Raw genomic sequence first — 13,421 nt, 5'->3', positions numbered from 1 at the left:
ATATATATATATATATATATATATATATATATATATATATATATATACACACACACACACACATATGTATGTAGATGTAGGTAAACATACATTCATGCACAGATATACTCAAATAGGAGGCAGTATGCCATAAAGGGTAGAGAGACTATTTTGAGTCAGGAAGATGGGTTCAAATTCTGTCTCTAATATATTTTCTTTTTTCTGTGTGAGGCTGAGGAAATCAATCATTTAACCAAACTTTCAATGTCCTTAGATAATTCCCTAGGAGTACAAGTTGTACAGTACTTGCTACTTTGCTTTGGTAAAAGAAGTTTCCTCACTGAGACTTGCAAATACCATTGAATTATAAGTAGGTTTTTTTTGTTTTTGTTTTTTGGGGATTAAGTGACTTGCCCAGGGTCACACAGCTAGTAAGTGTCTGAGGCTGGATTTGAACTCAGGTTCTCCTGATTCCAGGGCTGGTGTTATATCCACTGTGCCACCTACTTACCGCATTAGTCTAATTTGAAAAAGAAATGCATAAATAGATATACAAACTTACATTCACATACTCTTTAAAAGAAAGACCCACAAGCACAAAAAGTAGAAAGAAAATCCTCTAAAAGTCAGGAAAAATAACCAAGACCTAAGTACGATATTTAATGAAATAGAAAATAAAAACTCAAATGTCTAAATATGTGAGGGATATTAGGGGTAGACTCTGTCAGTTCAGGTTGGACATTAGGACAAAATGAAACCCTCATAGGTCATTGAGCAGGTAATAAAAAACTATTCAGTAAGGATTGTAGTACTTAGCATCTGAGGACCATGCCTTCTCCTCCCCACATAGAAATGAATTTGGTCAGCAGGGAAGGAAGCCCCAAGTCCATAGGGCTTTTTATGCCATTATTTGACTAAATCGCCATAGCCAGAGGCTACTGGAGTCTGAATCAAGGGAGGGACAGCTTGAGCCTTGCCCAGCCTCTTGGCCAATCAAGTCTTGACTTTACCACCTTTTTAGGCAAAATTTAGCCTACTGCAAGTGGGAGAGGTGGAGTGGGGGAGGTGGGAAGCTCTCTTACATAAGGTCCTATCACAAAGAGATTGCCTTCAAAAGAGTATTTTCATAAATATTTTAAGTGACTTTTCACCAAAAATAGGATTAGAAGGCAATACTTAAGGCCCAAAGCAAACTCATAAATAGAGTAGCATGAAGGTTGTCTCGTAAGATGAACTAGGATGGATCTTTTGAATGAAGGGAATCTTTTTCAAGCATAGTTTGGGTTAGATGGACATTTAGGGCTCTTCCAGCTCTGGATTTCTGTGAGATTCTGTGAAACGCTAAGCAAAGTGATGACATTGGTCCTGTGAAGATCACTAACAGGTAAGAAATGTGTTAGAAATGGGCCTTTCCTCAGCTCTGAGGCTAGGGATTCTATTGTTACAACCACCCTCTTCCAAAGTCAAAGAAGAGCTTAGAGAAGTGTATTCTATAGATATCACAAGGAACCTTGGAATTTCATTGAAACCTACGAGCTTTTTGATGGGTAAAAGAGCTAATTGATGGCTACTTTTGAAGTAGGGTTGTTCTGCTTTGGGTAAATTACTTATCTTCCCTGGGTTCCGTTTTTAGTGCCTTTAAAATGTGAGCCTTGCACAAGATTACAATAATTTGATAAGCATTTATTAAGTGTCAACTGCATAGCCAGGTAATCTTAAAATTCTGGTCATGCAGGGGAGATGAGGATCAATAACCGGGTTAAATGAAATTGCATGAATTAAAGAACCAGTCTTACACTTAGCTTATAGTTGGGATTCTGAAATCTGACAAAGTCTCTCTTTCCCCTTTGTAATATAAGGATTAACTATTTAATCTACAAATATATGAAAAGGATAGAACTGAAAGGAAATACATGAATTACTTTTTAAAATTTTGCTTTTGTCCCCCCTGAAAGTAAACAACAAATAAAGAGAGCATTTATATATACATAGTGGGACAGAATAAGAAGTTGTATATGAAATTTCAATGCTCTATTCTGTACAGCTTGCTTTTCTTAGGTATATTAGAAGTTCAGCCTATAGCTATCCAAGCTGACCTATGTGTCTTATCTTCTTTCTGGCTTTATTTCTATTCTCCTCATTGAAGAAAAAAACCTCAATGACTTTTTTTTTCCTCTCCTCTCCTCTCTTTCATCTATCACCACTCTCCCCCACACTAAACACACACACACACACACACACACAAAACACCCAAATCTTTTGTAACAAACATACATTGTCAAGCAAAACAAATTCCCAAATTGACTGTTTCCAAAAATATATGTCTTAGTCTGCCTAGTGAGTCCATTCCTTCTCTATCAAAAGGTAGGTAGTAGAAGACATGTATTTTAATGGGATCCTTTTAAAGAGTGTCCTCTCTTTTTGGTTTAATCTGTTAATAACTCTCATACTGATCATTTCAGATCATCACAGCTCAGCAGGCGATTAAGTGTGGTGTTATGGAAGGACCCCTGGACTTGGGGTCTGAAGACCCAAGATCTAATTCTATCTTTGCCACTTACTCTCCTTTTGACCTTGAGCAAGTCACTTCTCTCTGAGTTTCAGCGACCTCATCTATAAAATAAGGAGATTGGACTAAATGACTTTCTATCTTTAACCTAATACTTAACATAGTGACTGGCAAATAATAAGTGCTTAATAAATGATTTTTCATCCATTAATATATTCTGAGTCAATTTTGCAGCTGGTAGTACTTTATCATCAGCTTGTAAACCACATTGCCTTGGAGACTTCCTATGCTGCTTATGCATAGGGCCAGCCCTGTGTGTCCTCCCAATCTCTGTGAATAGTTAAAACTTGTCCATGTGTGCAGACTGAGAAAAAATAGACAGGATTACCTCCTATGGAGTTTACAGAACCCCAGGAACTGATACTGTATACAACTGAAACCACATGTTTGTATCTGGGAATATATTCAGCCCCATCTGCTTTAACCATTTGTAATGTTATAAATTAGGAAAACATCAAAATGTCATAATGCCAAGAAGGCTGCTTTGTTGTCTTCCAATTCTATAAGAGATGAATTTGTTATCAAACTCTTCTTGCAAACATTCAAAGAACAGCAGGGCCTTCTGGAGGGACAGATGGTCACTGTAGCTCTGAAACTTGGTCTCTGGGAGAGTTATGTGTCTTATATTTCTTATGGACAGAAAGAGTTGTGTGGGATGGTGGGCTGTGTCAGAGTCACTCAGAGGGATGGGGGCTTGGGTGGGGAAAAGAATTCTATAAGAAGTCTAGAAGAGTTATTCTGAGTTAGATATAAAAAAAAGTAAAATGTCATTTGAAAGAGAAGTGAAAGAAATGAGAGGGGAAAAGGGAGAAAAACTCAAAAATATATGCCGTCCTTCCTTTCAGGCCTGGCTAAGGCCCAACCACTCCAGGAAGTCTTCTCTGATTTACATTAAGGACCTACTCTTTGCTCTTTCTTGAATTCATGTAACATTTGTTATATATACCAATCATTGGCCACCTATACGCTAGACGTTATTTATGTTGTTGTTTATGCATCCTGTCCTTTCAACTAGATTTTAAGCCCTTGGAGGGTTGGGACCATGCATGCCTTATATTTTTAAACTTCCACAAGTATTCCTTAGATACCTGGTCCCATGCCACTACTGCTACAGTTGCTGCTACTGTGCTAGGCCAAGCCCATTCTACCCCACCCCACCCCACAGCAACTCCTGCCCAGGGCCTATGCTGTCCTAATTGATGAGTCCATTATATCCACATATTCTATTCCTCTCCTGGATGCACTACTTCTCCCCCATACCACCTCTTTTGTTGCTCTGGGAAACTACAATCTAGTCAATGTTCCCATTCCTCCTGGAATGGGCACATCAATGAACTTCCCTTTGTTCCAATTACCATCCGTGGATATGTGTTTTCACCTCTGTTGGAATGTAAGCTTCTTGAGAGGGCAAGGACTATCTCCCTTCTGTATTTGCATTTCTAGCACTTAACCTGGTATATAAGAAATACTTTCTCATTCACTCATGCTGCAGGAAGTGCACCACTCTAGGCAGGCTACCCCATTATGTGGTGGTCAAAGAAATAAAAGGAAAGACTAAATAAGATATAATAATATAATAATAATAAGATATAAGACTTAAATAAGATATAATCCTTATCCTTTATGGAGCTCCCATTATAGGAGAGGGAAATGACATAAACACAAAGAGTAATCAGACAACATAAGAAAGTTCATAAGAAAGTTCTGACCCAGGTGCAATCAAAGATCTTGGGGTGAAGAATCACTATTGAACAAAGATTATCAGGGCAGGCTAAATAAAAGCAAGGATGATTGGTTTGGGCCTTAAAAGGTGGGCAGGATTGATTTCAAGAGGCAGAGATTAGGGGTAAGGGCATTCCGTACAGAAGGAAAGCTATTTCCAAAAGCACTAAGGTAGGAAAGTATAAGACATGTATAGTGACAAGGAGTCATCTCATTGAGCTGAAGTATAGAGCAATAGGAAATTGAAGCTATAGAAGTAGGTTGGCCCCTTCTCTGTGACTTCAGCCCTGAATTATGTGTGTGAGGGGGGATAATGGGAAACTGGAAACAATGAAGGGACAATGGAAATTTCGTATAATCAAGTCCTTAATTTGGGCCATAGATTAAAGACTCTAAGAGTTGAGTAGAAAGTCCAGAGTGGGTGAGGGTAATAAGGAAGACTGTGTATGTATGCCATTGAACTTGTGATAGCCCTAGAAGAATGGGCAGGGCTCTAGAGAGGTGAGGGAAAAGAGAAATGACCCAACCTGCACAGTACATTCAACTCTGAAAGCTGAAAGAATTATGATCAATACAATCACTAGAGGACCTATGATGAAATATACTATCTACCTCCAACAAAGAGCTGATAGGTTTAGGGTATAGAATATGTTAGCATATGTTTATGTATTTGGCCATTTAGGGAATTTATTTTGCTTGATCATGCGTATTTGTAACAAGAGATTTTTCTTTTTCTTTTTCCAGGGTAGGAGGGAGAGAAGTTTGATTTTTGTTAATTTATTTTTTAAATAGAGAGGGAGTCACTACAGATGTGAAATGTTAATGTTGCATGTACTTTCAAATGAAGTCACTGTCTTAGGAGTTTTACTTAATTGCTTTATTTTGCTTCAAGAGACCTCTCAGGAAGTAGGGGTTGTCTGTAAGGTTAGTATACAAACAAAATACATCAAAATAAAACTTTTTTAAAAAAAATTCAAATTCAAAACACATATTGACAGTACAATATGTCCTAAGTCTTATGTTGGTTGATATGGACACACATCCCATCAGTTGCTACAAAATAGGATTACTGTAGAATTAGAAGTTACAAGCTCATTTAGCATACTAACTGAAGTGGTCCTCCATTTGATTCCTCCACCTAATCAGCTCTGAAAAGCTTCTGAAGAAGGCCTCACTAAAAACGGTTCAGATAGATAATCTGTCTTTTGATTAAGATTTTATAGAATGACTACAAATTAAATCTGCATGGATCATGGGAGCAAAATGTTCATCCATTTAGACTCAAAGCTAGCCTAACAATATGCAAAAGAGGAGGCCTCTGAGCCCCAGATAATTAATGTATGTGGACCATTGTCAGAAAGATCAAAATTAATCAACAAAGTAGTAAGTCTTGTGGTTATTCCATTTTCTAGGAAAAGCAAATCACAGCTAGGCATGGTAGTACACAGATGTCACCCCAGCTACCAGCGAAGCTTAGTCTGGTGGCTCTCTTGGACAAGAAGTTGCACATTAATATAGTGAACCTCTGAGAATCAATAATGTCCAATAAGTAGAGGATGTAGTCTTCAAATTTAGTCCATTTTAATAAATGTATACTACTACATGCTAAGTGCTAGGGAACACACAAAGATAAATATAGCGTAGTGAGAAATGCACTAGATTTGGAATCAGAAGACCTGAGTTTGAATCTGGTTATTCTCCTTACTACCTGTATGACCTTGGGCAAATTACTGTCCCTGAGCCTCAGTTTCTTTATCCAGAATAGGAGAGAGTGGACTAGATGATCCTTCAAATCACTTAGTGTTCTAAGATCCTCAACATCTGATGTTTCTGTTCAGCAGGCCCAAGATTCCATTACCTACCAAAGTACCTCCATGCCTAGCATAGTGCTTAGTATATAGTAGGTGCTTAATAAAAGCTTGTTAATTTATTAGTTGGTTCTTGCCATGAAGAATGACATATTAGAAGCAAATTAGACAATGATCAAAGCCTGCTCTTTTAAGTGGAAGTGTCCCATGCATGGCTTCAGATGTGTTTTTCTCTCTACACTGCCCCCTACCCCACTCCTCCCTTTATATCTGAATAACAACTTCCAGTAGATGCTAAAAATGCTCTTGCATTTTCAAGTGGTTTCTGTTGAGTCATGTTTTAGTTTAGAACAGGAATTTTTCTTGTGATAGTGAGGCCACAATCCCCTCCCCAACACACACACAGACACACACACACACACAGACACAGACACACACACAGACACACACACACACGCAGGTTCTGCTTATTTGAGGAGGCTGCACAAAGATTAGCTAAGTAGCTGAGTAATAAGAAATATACAGAGGAAGAGTGAGGTCCCCTAATGCCTTATTTATCCTTGAGATCCACACAAAGTAATCCACGCAGCTGAGAGAATGTCATTAAATCCTTGTACCAATCAAAGCTGCTCCAGGCCAGTATGCCCACAGACTCTGTGTTTAAATGGTGAGTGAGAGAGATAGCCTGCAAATCTCAAGACCAAAAAGAAATGTCAAATGTTGGTGTGCAGTCAACCCATAAGCATTGTACAGTGCAATGTATGCTGATCGCATATAAAAGTTTAGGAATAAATGTCAAAATAAACTCTTAAGCAGTGAATAACCTCTTTCACTTCTGTCTGCCTTTTTTTTTTTCACTCATATTACAGGACCAGAGTCTCACACATCTGGATCCTGGACGAAGGACTTCTGAAAACTCTTCTGGAATTCATTCTCTAGCTTCATTTTTCTTTGTTTTTTCAAGCAAATCACCAAAGTGTTTTTGTTTCAAATATTGAATACATACATTTGCTGTCTTTCTTTAATACGTATGATATACATGTATATATTTAATATCCTTAGAGGCTGATCAAGCAATCTTCCCTGCATACTTCCGGGGAGCTCCCACAAAACTACATTTTCTTCAGAGAGGACGTATCTTTTATTGGGCTTGTGTCTGTGATAATGATGCAGGTGAATTTTATCATTCCTTTCACCCAACTAGTAATGAACAAATTCACTGTGTATTACTTTGGACTTGATCTCTGGCAAAACACTACTGGAACAAACAATTTGATTTGTCAACACCTTTACAAGGCCTCCTCAATCAATGTCACAAATCCAAATTTAAACAGCAAAGTACATTTGACTGCAAGAACCGAGACTGATTAGAGCTCCGAGTTCAGAGAATTGCTCCAGACAGGACAGCAATCAGATTATTAACTCCACTTGAAAATACTCTCTGCTGTCTGGGATTAGCATGCATATTTTGATATAGATCGATAAGCAATCTCCTTTCTATAAGAAATGCCTGCAACATTCATTTGGCTGATCAAAGGTAGATATCAGCTAGTGGTGACAGCCACTATTGTTTCCTACTTTCTTTACGGGAGAGCCTTCATTTAAAAAAAAATCTAGCTTTTTTTCAGTTAATGGTGGAAGCCAACAGAGTCACAAAATCTCATCTCTTTCTCAATACTAAAACACAATTAGTGGAGGAGGACCTTTAGCTTCTTTTCAGCTAACTTAACGCATTTCCACTTCGTTCTCTTACACAAAATGTTGAGTTTCTCTTCCCAGGTTAGAAGGAATCACAACCCTTTATTCTGACTTTTCCACCTGCAGTGTTGTTCCCTAGCTCAGGCTATTTACAAGTATGGCAGTCATTATTGGCATATTGTCCCTTAAGACTGCTCACAACTGCATCCCTGTTCCTTCTTTTTCCCAACCAACTAAATCAGATTGGGAATCTGGCAGATGGTGACTTGGTGCCCGGAGGTTGGTAGTTTATTTAGCAGGCTGGAATTCCTCAATCTCTGACTCTGTATCAGAATGCCGCATTGTAAACTAGGTGGGAGTCATTTGTTACTTACTTGTTTTCTCTCTATCTATTTAGGCCTCAGCTTCACTCTCCACTATCACCCTCCCCACAACCTCAGGATCTTTTTGGACAGCTCATCATTAGTGGCCTAATAAGCAATATGGCAAATATGGCACCTTTCCAAACACGTTTAAGGACTTTTTGTCTCTAGCTCTTTGGAGTGGGGGTGGGGTGGGACTTGATGAGGTGGTGGGGAGGAATGCCATATTTTGAAAAACAGTGTAATGGAAGGGATTCCTGGACTTGGAGTCATGAGAATTAGGTTCCAATATTAGCTCTGGTTCCTGCTACCTGTGACAACAGGCAAATCCCTTACCAGGGGCCAGGAACCTATTGCCTTGAGGCCACATGTGGCCCTCTAGGTCCTCAAGTGCAGCCCTTTTCCAGTCAAAAGGTTGCACTTGAAGACCTAGAGGGCCATATGTGGCCTGGAGGTCACAGGTTCCCCACCCCTGCATCCTTTTCATCTTCAGTTTCCTCAGCATTTAAATGGAGAAAAATTTTAGGGTAAATATGGGGAAAGTGGTTTGTAAAGTCTAAAGTGATTTATAAATATATGCTAGGATAATAAGTATTATCATTATTACTACTACTATGCTTTGAGACAATGCTGCTGTGATCATGTGAATAAATTAACTTAGCATACAAGAATCTAAGTTCTATGAAAGATCTTCTCTTGGATTTACCTCAATATTTTTGCTTCCAATATGGCAGAGTTAGAATTTGGTACCACCAGGTTGGGTATAAGACCAGCTCTCAAGCAGATGAAGTAGCACTGAATTATTATTATTATTATTATTGTTTGTCCTTTCTTCTCAAAAAGAACCAATGACATCACAAGGATTATATCTTGACTTATGTGTGAATTGGATATGAATGGGAAAGAGCTGAGTAGAGATGATTTTACTCAGCTTTGTCCCACTCTCTTCTCTAAAGTCATCATAGTCCAACGGCAAGACAAAGATCAAGACCATAGACAATGGCCCAGGATGCAGTGGGGTAACCCTTGGCTTTTTTAAATTAAGGCCTTTCCCATCTCAGTTTGTCTGAGGCCACACCCATTCAATGACTAAGGGCTAGGTAAGTGTTGAGACAAAAGATAGGTCACTTTATCATCACAAAGATATCAAAGCGGGAGGGGAAGACCCTCAAAGTTGTGGCCTGGAACAGAAAATAATTTCCATTTACACTCTAAGATATCAAAACCTAAACAATGAGCCTCAGAGACTTGGGTTGGGACTGTTATTGGCCAAAAATAGCACTAAGACTAATACAGAAGAAAAAATCAGCAACCAATCTAGAAAAGGCTAGAGTACAAGGAAGCAAATCATAAATCTACAGCTGTGCAGGACTTCAGAGGACATATAATCCAAGTCTATCATTCTGCATATAAGAAAAGTAAAGCCCTGGGAGATTTAGTAACATGTCCAAAGTCGCACAATCAATAAATTTCAGAAGAATAATTTGAACACGGGTCTTCTGACTCTAGATCAAATCTTTTTCCTCTATACCTCAGATAATAGAGTATGTTAATGTAAAAATTCCCAATAAAAAAAAAAGCAATGTAATCGAATGTATAGAACACACCCTAAATTATAATGGAATAATGACAAGAAACTCCATGATGCTTCAGAAAATAAATAATAGAACTAATACAATATTTTAGAAAAAAACAATAAGGGTAGGGATTGAGGCAGGAATAAGTTATAAAATAAATTCATGTAAATTAATAAAATACATTTTAAAATAAATAAATTAAAAACCAAATAATTAATAAAGCAGAAAATTGGAGATTATTCCCAAAACCATAGAGATTTTTAAAAAAGAATGGATGATTGAAAAAAAAAAAAAAGCAATAACACTGGAACAACATATGCATTTTCTGTACAAGACAAGGTGGCTGGCATAGAAAGCAAAATGCAAAAAAAAAAAGTAACATTAAATTAAATTAAATTAAATTAAAAGATCATAGTTCTCCCACAAACAGTGGGTTCAACTTGTTTACACTGTTTATTTGCCTAACACATATTATAAAGTTCAGCCCTCTTTCAAATTCTCAAAATATAAAGGAATGAATTGTACTGTTGTAAGATTCTTTGAGTTCATTGGTTAAAAGCACTATGTATATGGGTGATATATGATAAATAATTTTAGAGAAATGTCAGAAAAATAATATTATTTGTAATTATAACAATAATTCACATTTATGCTTACAACATTTTCAGGTACATAAAGCATTTTTCTTTTCAGAATTCTGTGATGTAAATATTGTAAATATTGTTATTCTCATTTTAGAGATGAAGAAACTGCAGTTTAAAAAATTTGAGTGACTTATGTGAGGTCGCAGAACTTGCAAATGTCAAGCCAGGCCTAGAATTCAGTTCTTTTGATTAAAAGATCATTGCTCTTGCTACTGTGCTATAGTTAAGAAAAACCCACATTTAAATTCTAAAGCAGCAATATCTAATTCTATTCTTTGTAAAACTGATACTCATGAAAATAACTACCTTGGAGTTGTCATGGAAAGAAAAATGGTATCATTGCTGCTTGTTCAAGAGTTGTTGATTGATTAGTTACTAATCTTTCAAAAATTCATTTAATCTAATTTTAAATTAGATTTCATTTTTCACTAATAGAAATCAATTTTTTTCTTCCCATAACCATTTCTTATATAAAAAGATGATCTCCATGTAACAAATCAGTATAGTCAAGCAAGACAAATTCCCTTATTGACCATGTAATAACATCGCTCATTCTGCACCCTTAGTCTATCCCGTCTCTGTCAGGAGGTGGGCATCATGATTCACCATTAGTTCTTTGGAAACGTGGTTAATCATTGAGTTATCTTAAGGCTTTCTATGTTGTTTGCTTTTATAATGTGGTTATTACATAATTTGTTCTCCTCATTCAAGAAGGTACTAATCTTTACAGGTCAAAACCACAATAAAAATTCATGAGTCAGAATTCTGTTGTGAAACTTGACCTTGTACAAATCACTTCACATCTCTGGCCTCAGTTTCCTTACTTGACAAAAGAAAGGTTAGGACCAGTTGATCTCTAAGGACCCTTACAACTTTCCAACTCTGGAATTTAATTAATGGATTTGCTAACTGATCTCATCTACTGTGCATAAACCTTGGAGACGACCCCATACTCTACAGCTTCAGCTTGTTTTCATAGCACTCTCACCAGGTGCATTGCTTTCCTCTCTATTCTGAAAATCAAGGTGCTGTATCTCTGGCAGAAACCAGGCTTGATCTGACCCCTTGGGAGCTGTGAATTTGCAGAGCAGAAACAGCTTGCAGTCTAAGAGGGCAGGCACCAGGATTATGATATTTTTAGGATTGTGGGATTTAAACCTGGAAGAGATCTTCAAAATTATGTATAGTCTAGTCCACTCGTTTACTTTTTCCCCTAGATATAGAAACTGAGACTCAGAGACAAGTAACTTGCCAAAGGTTAGACAACTAGTAAGTACCAGAGCAGGTATTTGAATTCAGGTACCTTGAATCTAAATCCATTTTTATCCAACTTCCATTACACAATGTCCTTTCAAAGTAGGAACTCAGTACTCTATGGTGTCTAATGAGACATCTGTGGAACTCACAATGCCAGTTTAATGGGGACTTTGATCAATGTCTGAGATGCAATACACTGACCCCGACCCCCCACCCAGGGACCCTTCCCCTTACTGGGGTTACCCACCTCTCCTTACAGTAAGCTTTAAAGCCAAGCTAAGTTCCCTTGTATCATTTCAATTAGGTTGGTGTGTACATACTTGCCTATAATTATTTGTTGAATACAACCCTGCCGTAACCAATGTTGTTTTGCAATATATATTTTGGGAAATTTTTTTTTCTTCCTAGAGGGAAGAAAAATGAGTCAATTTTTTTGATCCACCATATAAGCCTAGAAAGAATTTTAGAAAGCAGAAACTGAGCAGAATAATAGATGACAATAATGTAAGGCTTTGAAGTTTGCCAAACAATCCATATCCATTATCTCATTTAAACCTCACAAAAACCCCGTGAGATAGCTACAACAAGGACAGATATCTTCATTTCACACATGAAGAAACTGAGGCTCAGGGAAATTAATGCCTGGAATGCCCTCTATCTCATCATTGATTCTTGAAATCCCTAACTTTCATGTTCAGATGCCACTTCCTGTAGGAGGCCTTTCAACAACCTAGTCTTTAGCACTCTCCTCATCAACCCCAAATAACTTGGTATTAATTTAATCTATGTGTGTGTTGTTTCCTCCAGTAGAATGTCTTCTTCTTGGTGGCAGGCATTGTTTTATTTTTGACATTGTATCCTCATTGCCCATCATAGTGCTTTCCACATAGTAGGGACCTAATAAATACTTATTGAATTGAATTGTTGCATTGAGTGACTTGCCCAAAGTCACATATTTCTTGTTAGAGGCAGTATTTGATCCCAGGTTTTCCTGATGTAAAGTCTAGTGCCTTTTTGCCTGTACTGTCTCCAGTTAACAAATGTATTCTTTTGTGAATGGTAATGTTGCAGAATTTGATGATTTGGAGACTAATTTGGTTTTGGAAACACACACACATACATGCACACACACACACACACAAGAATTTATCTTCTTGAATTGCCATTGATAGAGTGCAAAGTTTGGGAAATACATGGAGAGGTCCCATCTGTGAGGATAGTCATGCCCTTGTAAAGCGAAAGATTAAATACAAATGGTGATCCGAATTATTGAATTGCAAAGGGAATCAATGAATAAAAATATTCTTTCCAGCCAACTGGGGCAATTTGTTATTGTTTATGGAGCTGGAGGTCAGAGTCCCAGTGCTGCCTCATTATCTCTCTCGACAGGAGGCAGCTCAGATTGTGACCAAAGCTTCCCAGACACTGTGTTTAAATCAGCTTGCAGCAGACACTCTTACCTTGTCGGCATATTTGATTAGCAATCTTAGTTCATGAAAAAAGAGATTTTAAAGACCCGGGGTCCTTAATTTGTAAACTGCTTAATATGCTGATATTTGCCTTTGTGCCTGGAAGCAAGCCTAATCATGTGCTACTGGATTTCACTTTGGGAATTGTGATTTGGTAAAATCTATATGAGGCTGGAATGAATGAATGAATATGGGTTGCTTGTCAGTGACTATCTCAGCCCCAACTTATTCTTCCAAAAGACAAGATCCATTAGTTCTTAATTCCCTGAATTTTTTCATTCACCTTCTACATGTTGCTTGATTCTTTACTCAGTTGTCCATATGGAGCACCCATTC

The sequence above is a fragment of the Vombatus ursinus genome, unplaced genomic scaffold (assembly GCF_900497805.2).
Source record: "Vombatus ursinus unplaced genomic scaffold, bare-nosed wombat genome assembly UNPS02014793.1, whole genome shotgun sequence".
Lineage (NCBI taxonomy): Eukaryota > Metazoa > Chordata > Mammalia > Diprotodontia > Vombatidae > Vombatus > Vombatus ursinus.
Note: the sequence above shows the minus strand (reverse complement) of the source record.